This window comes from Artemia sp. Qi Xiang Cuo, chromosome 20, assembly GCF_049724085.1.
Source record: "Artemia sp. Qi Xiang Cuo chromosome 20, ASM4972408v1, whole genome shotgun sequence".
NCBI classification, from domain to species: domain Eukaryota; kingdom Metazoa; phylum Arthropoda; class Branchiopoda; order Anostraca; family Artemiidae; genus Artemia; species Artemia sp. Qi Xiang Cuo.
Genome location: NC_142813.1, coordinates 32,840,343 through 32,860,242, shown reverse-complemented (window position 1 = coordinate 32,860,242; position 19,900 = coordinate 32,840,343). Strand labels below are relative to the sequence as shown.

General features: G+C 34.5%; 1 protein-coding gene across 3 annotated transcripts in view; it reads left to right on the top strand.

Annotated features, from left to right (window-relative positions):
* The window catches only part of LOC148940115 (uncharacterized), a 49,958-nt gene that overhangs the window by 19,642 nt on the left and 10,416 nt on the right, over positions 1-19,900 (top strand). The window contains exon 1 of one of the 3 annotated variants that reach the window (XM_089105917.1): positions 12,115-12,135. The exons of 1 other annotated variant lie outside the window; for it this stretch is intronic. The gene's annotated coding sequence lies outside the window, so the exon portion shown is untranslated. Of the gene's footprint in view, positions 1-12,114; positions 12,175-19,900 lie in introns of those variants that run through there. One more of the 3 variants, XM_089105916.1, reaches the window with a different exon arrangement.

Below are 19,900 nucleotides of genomic sequence, written 5' to 3'. Positions count from 1 at the left end.
GCGTTAAAAAAGTAGTTTTTGTATATTTTAAAAGAACTTTATGGGGATTGAGAGACTCAGATGACTAATTCCTTGTGATTTTTCTTTATTTGATTGCCATTAAAAACGAAATTTTTGTGTTAAATAAGTAGTTTTTGTATCTTTTAAAAGATCTTTCCGTGGATTGAGAGACGCAGTTTAATAATTCAGTGTGTTTTTTATTTACTGGTTTGTAAGTAAATTCTTAATTTTTGTTTTACATAAGTATTTTTTTTATCTTTTAAAAGATCTTTACGGTGATTGAGAGACTCAGGTGCATAATTCCGGGTGATTTTTAGTTACTTGTTTGTAAATAAATACGAAATATTTTTGTTAAATAATTAGTGTATGTATCTTTTAAAATAGCTTTAAGGTGCTTGTGAGTGTCAGTTGCATAATTACGTGTTATTTTTCTTAACTTTATGGTCATTAAAAACGAAATTTTTGTGTTAAATAAGTAGTTGTTGTATCTTTTAAAATAGCTGTCCGGGGATTGAGAGACTCAGTCTCATAATTCCGTTTGATTTTTCTTTAATTGTTGGTCATTAAAAACTAAATTTTTTTTTTAAATAAGTAGTTTTTGTATCTTTTAAAAGATCTTTACGGGGGTTGAGAGACTCAGTTGCCTAAGTCCGTGTGATTTTTCTTTAGTTGGTGGTCAATAAAAACTAAATTTTTGTGTTAAATAATTAGTTTTTGTATATAATAAAATAGATTTCCTGTGATTGAGATAATCAGGATAATAATTCAATTTGAGTTTTATTTAATTGATGTTCATTAAAAAAGAATTTTTTTTGTTAAATAAGTAGTTTTTGTATCTTTTAAAAGAGATTTACGGGGATTGAGAGACTCATTTGCCTAATTCCGTGTGATTTTTAATTACTTGTTGGTCATTAAAAAAGAAATTTTATGTTAAATAAATAGTTTTTCTATCTTTTAAAAGAGCTTTACGGGGATTGAGAGACTCAAATGCCTTATTCAGGGTGATATTTCATTAATGGGTGGTCATTAAAAACGAAATTTTTATTTTATATAATTAGTGTTTTTAACTTTTAAAAGAGGTCTTCGGGGGTGGAGAGACTTAGTTGACTAATTCTGTGTGATTTTTCTCTACTTGGTAGTAATTAAAAACAAACTTTGTTTGTTAAATAAATAGTTTTTGTATCTTTTAAAAGAGATTTAAGGTGGTGGAGAGAATCACGTGCCTAATTCCGGGTGATTTTTAATTACTTGATGGTCATTAAAAATGAAATTTTTGTGTTACATAAGCAGTTTTTCTATCTTTTAAAAGATCTTTACGGGAGTTGAGAGACTCAGTTGCCTAATTCAGTGTGATTTTTCTTTACTTGGTGGTCAATAAAAAAGAAATATGATTGTTAAATAATTAGGTTTTTTATATTTTAAAAGATCTATACGTGTATTGAGAGACTCAGTTGCCTCATTCCGTGTGATTTTTCTTTACTTGGTCTTCATTAAAAAAGAAAGAATTGTGTTAACTAATTATTTTTTCTATATTTTACAAGATATTTACGGGGATTGAGAGACTCAGTTGCCTAATTCTGTTCGATTTTTCTTTAATTTATGGTCATTAAAAAAGAACTTTCTTTGTTAAATAAGTAGTTTTTTTATCTTTTAAAAGAGATTTACGGGGATTGAGAGATTCAGTTGCCGGATTCAGTGTGATTTTTCCTCTTTTTAGTTAAGACATTCTATATCCTAAAAGTTTTTAATTAAAACTTTTTTATAACTTAGAAATTTTTAAACTTTATTTATTTTTTTTTCTTTTTGTACAGAAATTAAAATTTCAAAATATGCTTACATTTATAACAATTGCGCTCTGTGATTTGTAAGATACACGATGTGACTTTCCCACTGATATTATATGACCAGTTATTGAAACTGCCTAATCTATTTCATTTATTAAATCATTATTTTTTACGAATCTTAAATATAAACAAGGAATTAATATATTTAAAAAAAAAAGTGAAGATTGATCATTTTAATAAAGTGTTTTTACATATCAAGTTTATTGTAGCATTGAATGCAGACAAAAAGAAATGTATAAACCATGAAATAGGTACAAGTTGTAGCCCTATTTGAAATGTATATACGTATTTCCGTGACAGTAAGGTATTATATTTCTTTTGAAACCCGAAAAAATTAAGATTTTTTGTTTTTGTTTATTCGAGATTGAGATCTCCAGAGATTATTTCGCTCATAGATAATGCCAACATAAAAATAATCATTGATGATAGAGGACAACTGCTTGGTACTGTTGCAGGTAACACATTACCTACTGATACATCCAATAGTCACCTTTCAGGTATTAGCATTCAACGGAAGATCAATAGAAGAAAGGCATACTCTTCTACTAATATCGTAAACCATATCTTGTCTACGTGACGAAACTGTTACCTGTGTAAAGTTAAGGTGATAATAGACAGTGAAACTGACAGAAAAATAAAAAGGGCATTGTCAGAAAATATCACGATGGAATATAAAGATTAATCGATGAAAAACAAAGCACCAGCAAACGTTACTGTCATTGATCAAACAGTCATTGAACCAAATAATACCCAAAACAAAAAGCATATTGAGCCTGTTGATGAGACACCAGTAAAACTTGTCTATGACTCAAAATTGAATAATTATTATTATACTGATTACGAACTAATAGAAGACACTAGCTATAAGATCAAGAGAGAACATGGTGAATTATTTTATGGAGCAGATTCAAAATGTCCAAAGTTAATCCTTGATATTAATAAGGTATCATAGTATATTTTTGTATTAATATTCTACATAGCAATATTTAATTAAAAATGTATTATGCATTAAATTGTTACGTGTTCATTATTTTTTGAGTACGCTAGCATATCAAACGTAGAGAATGTCTAATAAAACGTCGGAGATGTAAGAATAGGCATTTGTATACATCTATTGTCAGACACATGGGAACAAATTCTTTCTTGAATTCGCATCCTGTATAAATAAAAAAAGACATTTCATTAAAGAAATTATGACGAAACTCTAAGTAAGCAACAAACTCTTTCTTGAAGTTACCTCATGGATACACGATGCAGAAATTTCATTTAAGAAATTATCAAAAATTTTAAGTAAGTAGCAAATCCTTTCAAAAATATGTTAATACGTTTAAGCAATAAATATCTTTAAGCTTAACCCGTCTTTATTCTTTAGAATAGTTTTATTCATTTCATTAAATTATGAAGAAATTGTAAGTAAGTAAGTAACAATAGCTTTCTTGAATTCGCGTCATGGAAACAATATAGATATTTAATTCAAGAAATCATAAAAAAATCGCAACTAAGTAATAAATTCTTTATTGTTTTCACCTATTGGATACACAATACTGAAATTTCATTCAAGAAATTATGATGGAATTGTAAATAGGTAACACACTCATGTTACCTCATGGACACACACTGCAGATATTTAATTTAAGGAATTATCAAAATTTTAAGTAAGTAGCAAATTCTCTTGGATACACAATATGGAAATTTCATTCAAGAAATTATGAAAATATTTGTAAGTAAGTAACAAACTCTTTATTGATTTCACCTCTTGGATATACAGTACAGATACTTCATTCAAGAAATTATGAAAAAATCGCAAGTAATTAACTTTTTTTTCTCTTTATCACAAACAATTTTCACTTAGCTAAATGATGTAGAAATTTAATTCAAGAAATTATTGAAAAAATTCTCAGTAAGTAATAATTTCTTTCTTGAAGTCAGCTCTTGGATGATCACTAAGGGAATTTAATTCAATAAATTATGAAAAAAATTGTAACTAAGTACTAAATTATTTCTTGAATTTACCTGTTTGACAAACAAAAAAAGACATTTCTCTCAAAAAACTATTACAAAATTATAAGTAAGTAACAAAAACTTTATTGTTTTCACCAGCTAGATATACGTCGTAGAAATTAAATTCAATAAATTCTGAAAATTTTATAAGTATAAGTAGCAAATTATTTATTTAATTAACCTTTTGGATAAAAAAAAAAAAACATAAAGTTCAATAACTTATGATAAAATTCTAATTAATTAAAAAAATTTATTTTTTTCACTATTAATATTTACTAATTTTAAATTAAATGAATTAATTTAATAAAAATAACAATTATAATTAGAATAGTCATTATTTAATTAAACTTATTTATAAAAAAAAAAAAAAAAAAAAAGACATTTCTTTACCGAAATTATTAAAAAATTCTAGGTAATTACCAAAATTTATTTTCTTAACTAGTTAGATATAAAACGTATAAATTAAATTAATGAACTTATTAAAATATTATCAGTAAGTAAGAATTTTTGTCTTGAAGTCAACTCTTGGATACACAATACGGAAATTTCATTCAAGAAATTATGAAAAATATTTGTATGTAAGTAAAAAACTCTTTATTAATTTAACCTCTTGGATATACAGTACAGATACTTCATTCAAGAAATTATGAAAAAATTGCAAGTAAGTAGCTTTTTTTTTCTCTTTATCACAAACAATTTTCACTTAGCTACGCGATATAGAAATTTAATTCAAGAAATTATGAAAAAATTCTCAGTAAGTAACAATTTATTTCTTGAAGTCAACTCATGGATACACACAATAATGAAATTTCATTCAATAAATGATAAAAAATATTTGTAATTAAGTAACAATCTATTTATTTATTTATTAGTTTCAACTCTTGGATATACATTAAATATACTTCATTCAAGAAACTATTGAAAAATCGCAAGTAAGTATCTTTTTTTTTCTCTTTATCACATAAAATTTTCACTTATCTACTCGATATATAAATTTAATTCAAGAAATTCTGAAAAAATTCTCAGTAAGTAACAATTTCTTTCTTGAAGTCAACTCATGGATACACACAATAATTAAATTTCATTTTAGAAATTACAAAAAATATTTGTAAGTAAGTAACAAGCTATTTATTGATTTCAACTCTTGAATATACAGTGCAGATACTTTATTCAAGAAACGTGATTAAAAATGTTTTGACACTGCATGCGAGTTGTATGTCTTTCCTTGGCACCTTTCCAAACGAGCGGGGATTCCCCACTGGTTCCTACACATTACAAAAAAAGTGAGCAGTACGAAAACTCCACGTTTTCAACCAGACTGCTTTTTTACGGACCAAACAGGAGAGATATGCAAAGTCGACCGAGCTTTTTTTTATTTTTTTTTAAGGTTCATTTAGTCGAAGTTATCGTACGCGCACGTAACCTCGTCGCAACCTCGTGCGCGCTCTTTTAAAAGATACAAAAACTACTTATTTAACACAAAAATTTCGTTTTTAATTACCAGCAATTAAAGAAAAATCACACATAATTATGCAACTTACTCTCCCAATCCCCGTAAAGCTATTTTAAAATATAAAAAAAATACTTAATTGACAAAAAAATTTCGTTTTTAACGAGCATCAAGTAAATAAAAATAACACTGAATTAGTCACCTGAGTCTCTCAATCCTCTTAAAGATCTATTAAAAGATACAAAAACTACTTATTTAAAAAACAAAATTATTATTTAATTACAATCACGTAAAGAAAAATCACACTGAATTATTCTACTGAGTCTCTCAATCCCCGTAAAGCTCTTTTACAATAAACAAAAACTAATTATATAACAAATATTTTTATTTTTTTATGACCATAAAGAAAATAAACATCCACTTGAATTATACATCTGTGGCTCTCAGTCCCCATAAAGTTCTTTTAAAAGATATAAAAACTAATTTTTTAACGCAAGGAACCCCTATGTAACTGAACCTCTGGCCAGCTTACCAACGTTAAACCTGACCATCCGAACTCACTTTCATTACGTTTAATATCTAGCCACCAAATGCTCCAAGCCTCAGAAGAAAAAGGGATTTTGAAAACAGGGAGCCCAATTTTCGAAAAAAAAGGGATACCCCCCGTGCAACTGAATCCCCTTGTAACTGAACCCGTGTATAACCGAAACCCCCGTGCAACTGTATCCCCTTTAACTGAACCCTCGTGCAAGTCACCCCTCTATGCAACCCATCCCCTTGAAAACACTTTTCAGCCGTTTCTTTTTAAATTGACAATATTTTTCAAACTTTACTTATGTATTATACAGATCACATCAGCGAGGTAAAGCTAGATCAAGTCACAATGTCATTCTATCGTTACTTTTCAATTAAGCTATTGAATACTCTCTCGCAATGTCTCTTGTAAACGTCAAATCTATTAAGTATATGAGTTTATTCTTTGTATTGTTGACACAAATGCTCCAAGCCTCATAATAAAAAGGGGTTTTGAAAACAGTGGGCCGGCTTTCCGAAAAAAAGGGATCCCACCCGTGAACCTGTCTCCCCGTTGAACGGACCCCATGCCTAACCGACACCCCTCGTGCCCCGGGCTCCCCGGGCCCTGACCCAACGTGCAAGTCACCCCGCTCTGCAACCCCGACCCCTCAGAACACTTTTCAGTCATTTCTTTTTAAATTGACAATATTTTTCAAACGTTACTTATGTATTATACAGATCACATCGGCGAGGTAAAGCTAGGTCAAGTCACAATGTCATTCTATCGTTACTTTTCAATTAAGCTATTAATACTCTCTAGCAATGTCTCTTGTAAACGTCAAATCTATTAAGTATCTGAGCTTATTCTTTGTATTGTTGACACAAATGCTGCAAGCCTCAGAAGAAAAAGGGATTTTGAAAACAGGGGGCCCGATTTTGGAAAAAAAGGGATACCCCCCGTGCCCCTGACTCCCCCTTGTAACTGACCCCGTGTCTCACCGACGCCCCCCGGGCCACGGGATCCCCGGGCCCTGGCCCCGCGGGCCAGTCCCCCCGCCATGCACCCCAGCCCCCTCAAAACACTGTTCAGCCAGTTCTTTTTAAATTGACAAAATTTTTCAAACTTTACTTATGTATTATACAGATCACATCGGCTAGGTAAATCTATGTCAAGTCACAATGTCATTCTATCTTTAATTTTCAATTAAGATATTGAATACTTTCTAGCAATGTCTCTTGTAAACGACAAATCTATTAAGTATCTGAGCTTATTCTTTGTATTGTTGATGCAAATGCTCCAAGCCTCAGAAGAAAAAGGGATTTTGAAAACAGGGAGCCCGATTTTCGAAAAAAAGGGGTACCCCCCGTGCAACTGAATCCCCTTGTAACTGAACCCGTGTATAACCGAAACCCCCCGTGCAACGGTATCCCCTTTAACTGAACCCACGTGCACGTCACCCCTCTCTGCAACCCATCCCCTGCAAAACACTTTTCAGGCCATTTCTTTTTAAATTGACAATATTTTTCAAACGTTACTTATGTATTATACAGATCACATCGGCGAGGTAAAGCTAGGTCAAGTCACAATGTCATTCTATCGTTACTTTTCAATTAAGTTATTGAATACTTTCTAGCAATGTCTCTTGTAAACGTCAAATCTATTAAGTATCTGAGCTTATTCTTTGTATTGTTGATGCAAATGCTCCAAGCCTCGGAAGAAAAAGGTATTTTGAAAACAGGGAGCCCGATTTTCGAAAAAAAAAAGGGATACTCCCCGTGCAACTGCATCCCCTTATAACTGAACCCGTGTATAACCGACACCCCCCGGGCACCTGTATCCCCTTTAACTGAACCCTCGTGCAAGTCACCCCTCTATGCAACCCATCCCCCTCAAAACACTTTTCAGGCCATTTCTTTTTAAATTGACAATATTTTTCAAACGTTACTTATGTATTATACAGACCACATCGGCGAGGTAAAGCTAGGTTAAGTCACAATGTCATTCTATCGTTACTTTTCAATTAAGCTATTGAATACTTTCTAGCAATGTCTCTTGTAAACGTCAACTCTATTAAGTATCTGAGCTTATTATTTGTACTGATGATGCGAGCATCTCATTCTTTAATTACCCATTGACAAAGAGTGTAATGACCTGCAAAATTAACAGAAAAAAACTGTTTGTACGGGGGCCTCGTAGAATTCAATAGATGGTATATACTAAAATAAAAGTCCAAAATAGGGATAAAATCCTTTTTAATAGACAGTGTATAATAAATTTCACAAAAAAACCAGATATTTTGGTCACATATACAGTGACCGTCATCAGTAGTAAAACTGTTTTGCTACTGATGACGGTCACTGTATATGTGACCGAAATATCTGGTATTTTTTGTGAAATTTATTATACACTGTCTATTAAAAAGGATTTTATCCCTATTTTGGACTTTTATTCTATCGATATTGGACGGCAACTAGCCCCCCCACCCTCCTTGAAGATCCCCACCCCCCAAAGTCATCCAATCATAATTTTGAGAAAGGCATTTTGTTCAACATAGTTCAGAGGTCAAATATCTTTGGTTTTGGTGATGATACGACCCTCCGTACTCCCTGAAGAAAGGGCTACACACTGTATCGGTGCGTATTTATATCACGCGTATCGGCGTGAGCGTATTGTTATTGGGCTTATTGGTATCGCAAGTGTCTAGACAGATGCGTAATTTCGTCAAAATCCTGAGGAAGAGGGGGTGGGGCAAATGTGGATCCAATTTTTCCAAGTCAAAATAAAATGATAGTGAAAATAGAAAAATGAGTCAGACATTACCTGGGAGACAAAGATATACTAAATAAAACTGACCTGTTTCTCTGGATGCTTGAATTATGAAGGATTATCTTAGTTTTTTTTTCAGAAACGAAATTTCAGCCAGAGGGGAAAATGAGGTCTTGGGGGGGGGGGCAAACTTGGGTCTGAAAGGGGAAGTTGCCTCCCCCTGCCCCTTATCAATTACACTCTTTCTACGTCCTTCCTATAAATTCTACCATCAGCAATTAACTTAAAAACACACAGAAAATCGGTAGCATTAGTCTATGCCCTCTTGAAAGAAAAATTACTGGTACTTATGTATTATACAAACACACCCAAGTAGGGCTGTTAGGTTAATCATAATGAAAGATGCCATAACATAATGAAAATATAATAGCCTACTTTCGTTTATATAATAATATAATTTGGGGTAAACATTTGTACATTAAGGGGGGGGGGGGGGGGGGTAAAGTAAATCTCAGAAAGGGGTTAAAAACCTAATTCAACCTAACCTTACCCCCACCTCCCCTAATGTGCAAATATATAGCCCAAATTATACAAGGCCAGTGCATTCTGTCACTCGTCATTTATCCTTGTGGCTATGAAATCGGTTTGCTCAGATCGTACATTGAGCAAACTTATCCACTGTTTGGTATTATGGTTGCAGCGGTAGCTGCAACCTAGTAAAGAGCGAACCATAGCCCATAGTGACTAAAAGCTAAAAAACTTTAAAACGGTCTTTTTCCTTCTTTTTTTCCAGGCCTAGCGGGTTTCTAAAACATCATACGAGAGATGTTTAAGAGCTCAATTAAAAGCTATTTCTCATATGTACATGGTTTATATAAATACCACGATCTGCAAGTGCCATATGGCACAAAAAAGGGCACTTTATGCAATTTCTCAAGGGGTGGGGCTAGCGGGCCACCAGAACATCGTAGAGAGATTTTTGATAGCTCATATAAAAAATATTGCTCATATTTACGTTCTTCCTATAAATTCCGCCATTTGAAAGTTTCAAATGGTACTAAAAATGGCAGTTTTTGTGCCATGTCTGAAGTGGAAAAGCTGGGGCTAGTGGCTATCAGAACTTCTTAGAGTGATGTTTAATGCCTCATTTGAAAACTTTTGCTCATATCTACGGTCTTTTATCAATTCTACTATTCGTAAGTGAGATATAGCACAGAAAACAACTTTTGGTGCCACTTCTTAAGTGGAAAATCTTGAAAGTATAAAACGGTATAATTGTAATAATTATTATCCAAAACCCTTAACTCGAGGTTTGCAAAAACACCTCCCCAGGATACTCCTCCAGTCCCCCTTAATAAGCTACGCAATTAAAGTCCTACAAACACCAATATACTAAATTAGATTATTAGGGGCGTGGTTCTCTTAGTATAGCGCTGGACTTCAAATTCGATTATCATGCGTTTGATTCCTCCTTGGATTTTTTATTTCAATCATGGTTTATCTGTTCTTATCATTACTATTTAGATAATCCACTATTTTTGCAAAAGTGATGCACTCATTTTCCCAAGCATATCCCGGGAAGACTCATTTTAAAGCTATTACTCATATCTACGCGCGTTTTATTAATTTTACCATCTATAGGTGCCATATAGCACTAAAAACGGCACTTTTGGTGCCACTTCTTAAGTGGAAGAGTTTGGAAGCATAATACGGTACCATTGCAATAATAATTATGGGCCAAAGCCCTTAACTGGAGTTTTATAAGAACCCGTCACATATACACCCCATTCAAAGCCCCTGTATAAGTTTCATAAATCTGCTATTGATCTTAAAAGCAAAAGATCGTTGCGAAAACAAATTAACTAAAACTAAAAACTATTAGTCTAAAAATTCACCAAATGTTAAGCTTGAAGGATTAACAGTCTTGAATTAAACCTTCGAACTTCACTCTGCGATGAAGTCTGTGTGCTAGTTCTAAAGGCGGTAATTGAGGGGAAGGGACGTCCTTGCCGCCTTATTTTTTGCTCCTGCCTAGGTTTTGAAAAACATATTTTTTTGGTTATTTCATTGAAAAGAGCACTTTTTCATTTGAAAAAAAAAAAAATGGGTGGAAAAACGGAAAGTACACTTTATGGGAATGCGCTATCAAGTCAAATTTATAAAAAAGTGACTAGGCATAAATACAACCTTCTAAATACGCCCTTAAACAGCTTCATAAGTTTTCAACTGAAACTAAGGAATGATGTTAAACTTTAAAAACGAACAGAAATTATTCCGTATAAATAACACTGATCATGGCAATCACTTCTGCACAGTGGCACATTCCAATGCCTAGCCGTCGTGTTGGTTCTAAAAAGGATTAGTTATGAATAGTGTTAATAATCGTATAGACTGAATCGATCTTAATAGCATTAGGATTAGGACTATATACTGGTTTTATTATTGTTTCCATAGTTTGAAACTTGTTATTACACAGATACAAAAAACACTATTTTCATAATTCACAGTAAGTCTCATTTCGTGTTAATTTAGAGTAATACCAAAGCATATTTCTTATATTTGACGATCGTTTATAAATCACTATTGATATTATAGCTTAAAGCACTATTGAATATTATTCCAAAATGCTACCTGATAAATCAATCCAATAATCTGTATGCTGTTAAATGTTAAATGGCGGTTATTAAAAAAAATTTAATTTTACGTTTATGTTTTTAAGATAATTTTCATTGTATGTGGAAAGTTACTGATGTCACAACTGGTGTAAGACTATGAAAGGCTTTATAGATTAGTTAATTGTTGTCAGGCTTCATACTAACTTTTCACTCCCAACTCAATATTCCTGTTTTTAATACATGATTTTTGTGTTTTTAGTAAAGCGCTAGTTTTCTATAATTTTAGAAACAAAGGGAAACATAATTAGTTGGTTTATTTGTACTAGTTTGATTGATATATATTAGATAGGATGTGAAGCAATAATATTTGTCCGTTTCAAGTTTCAACTTCGCTCTTTACTTCCCTTTGAAAAAATGTTTTCTTAGATTAATTTCATTAGCATTAACCAAAATTCACTTCTCGCGTGTTTACCGGCTACTAAAAAAGTACCCATACAAGTATCGTTATTACTGTGTTTTCGTCAAAGGAAAATTCTTGCTGCTGCCCAACTTGATACAGTTAATCGGTTTGACATAATCTAAAGAAGTTGATCGGCAAAAAAGGTCTGAAATATTCACAAGTAACAAAATACCTGTCATCCAAATGCTACTGTTCATTCAGACATATAATCCTTTTGGTAAAAAAAAGAAATCCTGTTTTAAAAACAAATAGTAACCGATAACTAAATCACATACGAAATAAAGCACGATACACCCATAACTAGTTTAACTTATAATTCTCTCAAGGAAACGGGAACCCTGCCTAGCCTATTACAAATTTGAAATGTTTGCAGCTTGAAGCAATATTTGCTGATGCCAGGAAAACACACCCATCTATCATTAGTAATGATTTATCTATCAAGGATTTATATTGTAGTCATTATTTGTGGCGGAGTCACACAGGTGAACTTGTACGGCACTTTAAAAGGGCAATTAGACAGGGTAGGCGCATTTGATGAAATTTAATCGGTGGCACTAATTTTTATAGCTTGAGGCTCTAACCAGCGTTCACTTGGACGGACCTCTGTAGGACAACATTCGTCTTATTTACCTGTTTGAGTTGGAAATAAATTAAATCTAATTCAATTGTCAGAGGTTCTCTTAGATAACACAAGATCGATGAAACAAAGTTGCTGGCTAAATACAAATGTCGCGTGAATAATTGATAGAATGCTTTCCGTATCTCTTATAGGTAGTTTCTTTTTTTGTTATTGTTGTTTTTTTTTTATAATGCGTTATATCCATCTTTCTAGTGCAAAAATAGTTGGGAAATGGAACCGCTAATGCTCAAATTATTCTATCGTACTTTGGATGTCCTAAAAAAAAAAAAAATCTTTGACAGACACTTGACCGTCAATAATAATAGAAAACTTAATCTGAGCTTTTTATTTTTTCCACCCTCCTGTAAAATTTGTGTCTTGCAACAGAACTCCTTTTGAATGAGCGTAGTCCAAAATATTTGGCAATTGTTACAAATGTAGGAACGCTTATTCTTTTCGAGCAGATTTTCTTTAATCAAGATAAGCTTGTTTGTGTTCACCGACGATTCCAGACGAAAATATTAACTCTGGGATGTTAGACAAAGGGTCCCGAAAACAATCATACTGGAAACATTTCCTAGTTGCCATATTTATATTATGATAGAGCACTGCGCTGCTGCGTTTAGATTTAGTACCACACTACTCAATTCTGTATTCGAGCCTATCTAGAATAAAACGATAAAAATGACTTTTTCAAATGAAAGTAAGGTAATCCTGTACTATTCAGATCACACTCGAGAAGTGAAGTTAAATGAATCCGAATGAAATATACCAAAATATGATAAAAATTTAATACTTTAGTTTATATAATAATATAAGTTGGGCTATATATTTGCACATTAGGGGGGTATGGGGTTATAGTAACTTTACCCCCACCTCCCTAATGTGCAAACATATGGCCCAAATAATATAAATCCAATGTATTCTGTCACCTGTTATTTGCCTTTGTGGCTATGAAACCGGTTTTCATACATCGTACATTCAGCAAACTTCTTGAGTGTGTTCTGAATAATACAGGAGTACCGAAAGTAAGATTGACGTTAGAACTTAAAACGACCGTTCGTTTTAAGTTCTATGTGGGATACTTATTCTGTATATAGGGGAAGAATTCTTCGTAATCCACCCACTCTTTAAGCTAAAGTAAGTAAGACTTAAGCTAAACTTAAGGTGGTTTACGGAATGGCTGTCCCCTCATATGCATAGTATAATTTCTATATATTTTAAGTTGTAGCTTCGCTCATTACTTACATTCGAGAAAAACTACTTTCTTGTATTTTATTTGTATCCGTTTTAATGTCCTAATTGTATTTATTCTAAATACGTGGGGAGGGAGGCTACCCCTCCCTAAACGTACCTCACTTTATTCTACAAAAGTTCTGTGAAAGTTTAACTTTTGTATAACAACGGTTCTAGAATAATAATCATTCCTGGAAAATTGCAAAAAAGTACTTTTCTAGAGGGGAGGGTTAAGGGGTTCTGAAATGTAAAAAATGAATTTCCATTCAAAATGCTCACTGTTTTCTAAAGAGGCTCTTTTTAATCTTGCAGGATGCCTCCCTCCCCCTTCGTTTACAGTCCTCCCTCTCCCAGTGCATAAATTTAATGTGTTATGTTACGGCCAAAAAATTCCACAGTTAGATAAGGGGAGTTGTCAATTGTAGCACCAATATTGCAATCTTAGTACAAATATTTTCCTCCAAATACCACGATTTTAACGCGTAAGTACCCCTTCCCTGATCCCCTCAATTCCTTCAAACAGCACGATTTTAATGGGTAATTACCCCCCCCTCCCCGAACCACTTAATATTTGTCTGAAGTACCCTTTAACTGAACGTTAGAAACCATGGACCTAAAACGTCAGGCCTTGAGGGGCGAGAGCCACACTTTGGCCCTCCAAGCACAAAGCCCAAAAATTCTTGCATGTGCGTTTAATTGTATGTTTTTAAACTTGTTTACAAAACCGGTTCTATGTGCCTGACTTGTGAATTAATAAAAAAAAACTTTTCCAAAAGACCTAAATTAAACCAGAGATATCAGAAATAAAATCAAAAAATTTTCCGAGCGTAAAACTAACCACCATCAATAAATATATAAAACTGAAAGCAAACATAAATTACAATAAAAAACCGGGACGAACTAAAAAGGGAGCAGAAAATAAAAGTAGTAGGGCTAATGCCCCCCATGCCTTCTAAATACCACAACATAATTTTTCCCTTTACTTAAAACAATCTATATTTCGAGCTGTGTGTTTTTATTTCTCATAATATAAAAACAAAATCACCAACATCACCAAGATTATTAAAACAAATGAATTTGGATTAACAGTTGAATATATAAGCAGATATTCATTCCTGAAAGTCTTAATAATACTGGATTTGTTAAAGTTAAAAAAAAGAAAACATTTAAAATGTATTTACTTTCATTAAACTGCAAAATATGTTCTGATCTTTAGAAGCTACGGGGGGCGTCAGTCCTACTCGTTTTAGTTTCTACTCGTTTGAGTTTGACTCGCTTATATATTGTAATTTCTGTTCGTTTTTAGTTTCATTTGTTTATTGACAGTGATTTACAGCAGTTTTACTTTTACAGAATTATTTGGATTCATTTCTACCCCTCTTTGGTTTAATGCAGCTTTTTAATTTTCTTTGAAAAAACTTCTTTTGTGAAAAATATTAAAAAAAATAATTTTTAGTCTTTTTCATTTGTAAATAAAATAATATTTTCAATCTTTTCGGTATTTCTCTATGAGAATCCATATTTTGGCTTACTATTTTTATGTTGGACGGAATTTTTCAAAAATTTCCAATAATATGCGCCCTTTTGAAAATTTGGACACACATATATAATTTAATTTAGTTTCACACCTCAACTTTCCCTGAATTAAAAAACTTAATACCTCACTTTTTTCTTAGTCCAAGGTCCATTCTTAGTCCATTCTTTATCCAAAGGGCATGGGTTTGATCCCTGGTGTGGCCAGATATTTGGTTTGGGACGAGGGTCAGTGGTGTGACTTAACCTCAGCCAAAGTCGACCCAGCTCTAAATGGGTACCTGGAGATATCTGGGGAAGGTAAGCAGGAAGGGTGTGCGAAAGCACAGGATGGCTAGCCCCAAACCCCTCATTGCACTTCCTGGCTGAATGGCCACGAAACGGAGTCAGCACCACCGATTTGGACCTTAAGGATCTAGTGCCGTCATCCTTACTTACTTACTCTTTTCTTAATACATTGCATCTATGCTATTTTACAACCTGGATGTACTTATATCCTTTTGATTTAGTTCAACAGTGTGAACAAAAATAGTAATAGTATAAGCACTGAAAGTTTCAACTTAATACCCTTAGTTATTCTTGAGATAAAACCGATATTGCTGAGATGTCTTATTGACAGCCAGCATGCATGTAGTGTCTTTTTATTTGGTTTTAAAACAACATCAACTTCAAGTGAAAATTTCTACTTTATACACTATACTAGGCCTAAGATATCTCACCTAGATATCTTGACAACCTGGATACACTTAAGCTGTTTTGATTTAGTTCATGAGTAGCATTAATAGTAGCGGTAGTAGTTGTAGCAAAATTGGTAGTAATATTTTAGCTCTGTGTGTTTCAGGTTAATACCCTAAGCTGTTGCTGATATATTGCTAATACACCCCTTTGATAATCCACATGCACATACCGTGTTTTGATTCAAGTCATCTGGACCCTTTACCTCCACCCATTTCCTGAAAGTTTAACTAATACCCTTAGCATTAGCAATAGTAGTAGGCATAGTAATAGAAGTAATAGTAGGAGCATTGGGAGTAGTACTAGTCATAGCATTAGCAATATTAGTAGTAAGCAGTAATAGTATTTACGTTATGCGTTTTGGGTCTAATTTAAGATCATCTCCTCAGGTCCTAATTATTTCAACTTAATGCTTTAAGCTAATCCTGAGATATTGCTGATACGTCCTTTTGATAACCAGTATGCACATAATGTATTTTGACTCAGCCCGACATCCACTCAACAGTCCTTGAAAGTGTCCCATTAATGGCACTATTTTTAGTAATAGTGGTACTAACAGCAGTAGTAGTACGACATACTAGTATCATTAGTATATGCATGGTGCATTTTATTAGTTCAACACACCCCTAAATATGCCTTGGAGGTTTCAAATTTATACTCTAAGCCGTTCTTGAGTCACTGCTGATACGACGTTTTGAAAGTCTGCATGCACATGCAGGGTAAGAAAGTAAGTTCGACGGTGCTAGACCTTCAAGGTCCCAACCAGCGATGCTGATTTCCGTTTCGTAGCCCTTCAGCCCGGAAGTGCAATAGGGAGTTTGTGGGCCAGCCATCCTGTGCTCTCGCACACCCTTCCTGCTAACCTTCCGCAGATTTCTCCAGGTACCCAAATAGAGTTGAGTCAACTCTGGCTGAGCTTATGGAGTCACGCCACTAACCCCCGTCCCAAACCAAATAACCAGCTACGCCAGGAATCATACTCATGCCCATCAGACAAAGGATTCCCAACCCAGCGCACCTGCAAATACTCCTCAATATTTCTTGAAAATTTCTCCTTGATACGCTTAGCCTTAGTAGTAGTATTAGCATTAGCAGTAAAAGTAGTAGTAGTAGTATGCATATAGTACTTTTGCATTTGTTCAACATCCCCCTCAACATGCACTGTAAGTTTCAATTTAATACTGTAATCTGTTCCTAAGATATAGCTGTCACGCCCTTTAAATAGCCTGCGTCCTCATAGTGTGTTTAAGTTTAGTTCAGCATCCTCCTCAAGATTCCCTGAAAGTTCTACTGTAACATTCTTAGCTTCAGTATTACTAGTAGTAGGTGTCGTAGACGTAGTTATAGTAGCATTTGCTGTAGTAGTAGTAGTTGAAGTTGTAGTAGCACCAGTCGCAGTAGTAGTATGCAAATATTGGCTTTTGGTTGGTTTAACATCCCCTTTAACATGCCCTGAAAGTTTCAACTTAATGCTCTAGACAGGCACGCACGCAGGAATTTATTTCAGGGGGAGGCCAATCCTTCAAAATAGAAGATAAAAGGCACATTGTATTACGTAACATCTACAAAAACCAAAAGCCACATATCGGGAAATAGAGACTCACCCTATATTGCAAATTGCAACCTACGAGCAGAGCTAAGAGCAAACTTTTCCAGAATCTCATCCCCTGATACAGAAATATCTCGACGGACATTCAAAAGTGCCAAGCCATTTAGTCGGCCTTCATCCATTCGGCTGTGGAGATAGATATTTAGCCTTTTCATTGAAGAAAATGATCTCTCAACACATGCTGTAGAAGTGAGAATGACACAGAAAATGCGGAGTACCATATGGACGTTGGAAAATATGTCTCGCTCGTACTCAGCCAGGCTGTCCACCGCCGTCTTTGAAAAAAGACAGGGAGCTACTTTGAGCCACTCAGCCCGCCATAGTTGAAGTTCAGTATTCATAGTGGACTTCGAGCTTGTTAGATCTGAGGCATATAACTTGATCAGTTCTTTAATATCGTCAATAGGCTCTTTTACGATAAAAGATGGCAGGATTCCGCTGATGCCTTTCAGAATAACTGTGTGCTTTGTGAATCGAGATTCTAGTGATTGTATGAGTTGGTTCACGAATGGGACAAAAAGGGACGAAAATTTTATATGCACTTCTGCTGGGATATCATATTGGATGTCGATGACATTTTTCTTTCGTGGTATGGCAGTGGGGATTTTTAGTTCTTGGCATGTGCAATCGACTTCCAAAAACAGCTGGCTGAACTTCTCTTCCGCCTTATTTCGTGTATCTTGAAACATTTCTATCTTCAACACACTAAATTCACATAGCCATATCGATATTTTCTAACTGCAGCATCTTAGACAAATTCAGTGTGTACTCCCCCCTCCCACCAAAAAAAAATCGATCACAATGAGGGTCTCTATTTAGTCAAAGCATGGGATGTTATTGAGCAGACTTCTGGCCTTTGACGATGACACAGAGTCCGCATTTGTCTCTATGTCTTCTAGGGCCTTAAAAATCGGAACAACTAACTGCTTTGATATCGGTATCGCATCGTGTCTTTTGACTTATCGAATTTCACACACTCCTTTCAGATTGACTTCAGTGTAAGTTTTTAAGAAAGCGCTTGTTCTCCGTTCGACTTAGGATAAATTGACCGAGGCTTTCACCTCACAAGTCTTCAACAACAGCAAACTTTACAAACTCTTCCCTGATGTGAAAAGTTTCGCTGTCCAAAAATCGAAGCCCTAGAGCCGTATGTTCCTGCCTTGATATGTCGGTTGTCTCGTCCGCCAGGATGGAGAAAAAACGAGCCGATTTCACTTGATCAACAATTTTGTAGTAATGAGCTGTCCACAAATATCAACTAGTTTGTTCTGAGTTCTGGGGCTGCAATACTGGGCGTTGCCCTCACTTTTCTCAAACACCTCTTCCATTATTGAATCGTCTTTCATCCAATAGCACAGAAAGGTCCTAAAATTTCCATCGTTTTTGCAGGCTCTACAAAAATCAATTTCCCCGAATCCTCGTCCCCACCAGTGCAAGTCCTTACCATCCACACAACAGTATTGTGTCTATGAATAGACAAAGCCGTTTCCTGTTTATTTCTATTTTATCTCTTTCAGAGTATTCAAGACTTCCACTATAAAGGACTTTTGCCTGCTCAGTGTTGTTAGAAAACTCCTCCCCCCCGCCAAACGACAACGTCCTTATGTTAGGAGTTTGACTGATGTTTAGAAAAGTCTTTCAGGGGCTTTTTCCAATTCACTTGACGCTACATGACAAGCTTCCCTAATTTTTGGTGAGACCCTCTCTTGGCTCGATCACAAGCAAACAAAGCACAATATTTACAGAAACATCCTGTTTTCGCCGAAAAAATACTAGCCAAGGATACTTATCCATCCAACTAACTTGAAATTTCCTTGTTTTTTAGCCTGTGACATGAACTGGGAAAGGATAGTTCTTGTTTGGTTTAAAATGCCTTCAAGATTAGAATATTAGAAGCTACAGTGATGACAGTAGTCGAATATGGCTCTGAAGCATGGGCGCTCCGAAAAGCGGATGAAGATTTGCTAGATGTTTTCAGAGAAATTGCTTAAGGATTGTTCTGGGTACCCGGCTGACTGACCGTATTTCAAACAATAGGCTATACGAAAAATGTGGTTCAATACCGCTCTCTAGGGCTATAATGAAAGAAAGGTTGAGGTGGCTAGGGCACGTTGTGCGGATGAAGTATGACAAATTGCCCAAGATTGTTCTTTTCGGCCAACCGTTTAGGGCTAAACGGAAAGCATGTCGTCCTTGTCTGGGGTGGGAGGACTTCATAAAGAAAGATTTAAAGGAAATGGGAACTTCGTGGGAGAGGGTAAAAAGGAAGGCTTTGAATAGATTGGGATGGAGGAGGAGCGTGCGTAGATTTGTTGGCCTCAGGTGACTTGGTGCTGCGGTGAGTTGTTATTAGTAGTAGTAGTAGTATTTAGCCATTATCTCTTGTTCGGTGAGACGTATCAGAAAATTATGGGAAAATAAAAAAAACGTGAGATTTCGGGAGGGGGACCCTTAGTACTTGCCCGGCTCCAGACTATTCCTTGGATATTGCTGATACGCCCTTTTGACAACCTGC